Source organism: Oncorhynchus nerka, linkage group LG25 (assembly GCF_034236695.1).
Source record: "Oncorhynchus nerka isolate Pitt River linkage group LG25, Oner_Uvic_2.0, whole genome shotgun sequence".
NCBI classification, from domain to species: domain Eukaryota; kingdom Metazoa; phylum Chordata; class Actinopteri; order Salmoniformes; family Salmonidae; genus Oncorhynchus; species Oncorhynchus nerka.
In genome coordinates, this window is record NC_088420.1 from 40,335,014 (window position 1) to 40,338,662 (window position 3,649).

Here is a 3,649-nt window from a genome sequence, read left to right on the forward strand (position 1 = left end):
AGAATCTGTCATACCTCCATCTAATTTAGTGTGAGTTTTAACCTGAGGGGTGCTGTTTTAATTATTTTCTTACCTGCCTGATGCTCTCTTCTCATAGCATATCACACATCCTGTCTGGCTGCTACTCCACTGTATATGGGGTTAACAAACTGTCTACACCTACAGAAAATATTGAATATAGGAATAAACTGGCTTGAAAAGTCATTTCACCTGACTCTGCTTTAGCCTCATCTTAAATACAATTCCGAAGCAGCAATCGATATGCAACGTCATATACACCACAGTTACCTAGCTGTGTGCTTAGTATAGATAACATGCAGTCAACTCTGGTCTTCCTGGATGATTGCCTCAGCAAAGTGACACCACGTGTGTCCGCTCCCTGCCCTGCCTAGCACTCCTCCTACAGTACAGAAGGACCTTTCCCGAGACCCCGGAGCACAAAGCAGGGTAACAACCTTCAGCCTACTGTAACAAGCCTCATCGCTGATGCTGTGTATCATACACATAACATATTTATGTCCACTTAAGTACATCAACTAGATATACTCAGCATATAGCATATGAGGCCATTTTCAGCACTCAAACCTGTTTTCATTGACTTTCTCCCCAGAACCAGATATCACTCATACACTGCATTCAGAGAGTTTTCATACCCCTTGACTTAGTCCACATTTTGTTGTGCTACAGCCTGAATTCAAAATGGATTAAATATATTTTCTTTCTTACCCATCTACACTCAATATCCCATAATGACAATGTGAAGACATGTTTTTCGAATATTTGGAAAGTTTATTGAAAATGAAATACAGAAATATCTCATTTACATAAGTATTCACAACCCTGAGTCAATCATTTGTAGAATCACCTTTGGCAGCGATTACAGCTGTGAGTCTTTCTGGGTAAGCCTCTAAGAGCTTTCCACATCTGGATTGTGCAACATTTGCTCATAATTTGACATTGGTTGTTGATCATTGATAGACAACCATTCTAAGGTATTGTCAACAATTTTCAAGTAGATTTTAGTCAAATCTGTAATTCGGCCACTCAGGAACATTCACCGTCTTCTTGGTAAGCAACTCTAGTGTAGATTTGGCCTTGTGTTTTAGGTTATTGTCCTGCTGAAAGGTGAATTCATCTCCCAGTGTCTGGTGGAAAGCAGACTGAACCAGATTTTTCTTTTAGGCTTTTGCCTGTGATTAGCTCCATTCCGTTTATTTTTTATCCTGAAAAACTCCCCAGTACATAACTATTAAAAGCATACCCGTAACATGATGCAGCCACCACTATGCTTGAAAATATGGAGAGTTGAACTCAGTAAAGGGTTGTATTGGATTTGCCCTAAACATAACACTTTGTATTTAGGACAAAAGGTTAAAATTGCTTTGCCACATTCTATGCAGTATTAGTTTAGTACCTTGTTGCAAACAGGATGCATGTTTTGGAATATTTTTTATTCTGTACAGGCTTCTTTCTTTTCACTTTGTCATTTAGGTCAGTGTTGTGGAGTAGCTACAACATTGTTGATCCATCCTCTGTTTTCTCCTATCACAGCCATTAAACTCAGTAACTGTTTTAAAGTCACCATTGGCCTCATGATGAAATCCCTAAGTGGTTTCCTTCCTCTCTGACAACTGACATAGGAAGGACGCCTGTATCGTTGTAGTGACTGGGTATATTGATACACCATCCAAAGTGTAGTTAATAACTTCACCATGCTGAAAGGGATATTCAGTGTCAGATTTTTTATTTATTTCACCCATTTACCAGTAGATGCCCTTCTTTGCGAGGCATTGGAAAACTTCCCTGGTCTTTGTGGTTGAATTTGTATCTGAAATTCACTGCTTGACTGATGGACCTTACATATGTGTGGGGTACAGAGATGAGGCAGTCCTTAAAAAATAATGTTAAACATATTATTTCACATAGAGTGATTTCAAGAAACTAACTATGTGACTTGTTAAGCACATGTTTACTCCTGAACATATTTAGGCCATAACAAAGGGGCTGAGTAGTTATTGACTCCAGACATTGCAGCTTTTCATTTGTAATTCATTTGTAAAACTTTTGAGGAACATAATTCCACTTTGACATTATGGGGGTATTTTGTGTAGCCCAGTGACACAAAAAGTCAGTTTAAACCATTTTAAATTCAGGCTGTAACACAACAAAATGTGGAAAAAGTCAATGGGTGTGAATACTTTCTGATGGCTCTATATCATATCTTTACAGTACCTGTGCTATCTCATCAGGGCATAAACAAACACGGTGGAATCTCTGCCGCCACGGAGATAGCTGCAGCTCACCACTGACTCTTTACCATACTATGGCTGAACTTTAGTTCAAGTTGGATATATTGATATAGTGTTGGCATTCAGTGGACAGTGGGGCCATGGTGCACACATGATATTGTGTTGCCAAAACAGAATTACTTATGACTGAAGACTTAAGGTGAGAGTTGAATTGGAAATGTGTCTATTGTATTTCTGAAAATAACAACTTAAAAATCCCAACCACAATGTGTTTTACAACCTTGCTTGTGATGTGACTTTTAAAGGCAATGTTACCGTGTTTGAGGAGATCGCTCATTTGGACTCAATTGGAGACTGAATCCCTTACCACTGTTTTTAAAGCTCTATTTTCACACAGTAACATCCTCTAAGTCTAAGTTAAAGCCGCTGTACTGTGGGTATCCCTCCACAGTGGCTAACCTCTCGCCGCACACTGTATAGTTGTCTCTAGTTGTGGAGTACCATAGAGCAGCATAGACTTTGAGTCAGTCCAACTCCTGTTGTCTTCTCCTAGGAATAACACAGCTACTGTACTCCTTGGCGGGAAGAGTTGTCAGGAAGGGAAGAGGACTACTCAGCCATACCCGGTGTACAACCAGAGAACGGGATACATTTTTTTTTAAAACAGAACAATCAAAAGGAAATACAAATGTAAAAGTTTCTTCCTATTTTGTGCTGAATGTGTTCCTATTGGAATGTCAGGAAAGTGATACACATACACTCACGCACGTACTCACGTACTCACGCACGCACGCACACACCTCCCCCTCTGTGTGTTTTTGATGGTGCTGATGTGAAATAGTAGACAGATGGGGCTGGCAGTGAATCAACAGGCTGTTCGTCCTCAGCGTCTGTTCTTCTCTGCTTTACTTTCTCTCCACTCGATCCCCTCTTTCTCTCTCTCCACTCTTTTTCCCTTCTCTCCCCTCTCCTCCTCCACCCCTCACCCCACTCTCTATCGCCTTGCGGCCCCATGCCTGGACCTGTCTTCATTAAACGTCAATTATATGCCACAGAACACACAGACCATGGATGGGACACAAATGATTTTCTGACCCCAAAAGGTCACCATGCTTATGGCCGTTTAGCTCTCACGGAATAGCAGAAATCTGAGGCTAGGTACGGGGATTCCCCCTGACCAGGGGTTGGATCAAAAGGTCTGGTAACACAGAGAAATATATCCTTCTATCACATCCCTGATGGATAATTATATTATATATAATTATATATATCTCCCCAGTGCAACCTGTGTATTCTTTGGGTAGCAATATGATTTCTGTGCCCTATCCTCTGAAACTTATGCATGTTAATGTGGATGAGGGTTTGCGTGTATGGATGTCCTGGTATGAGTTTGTATGTGT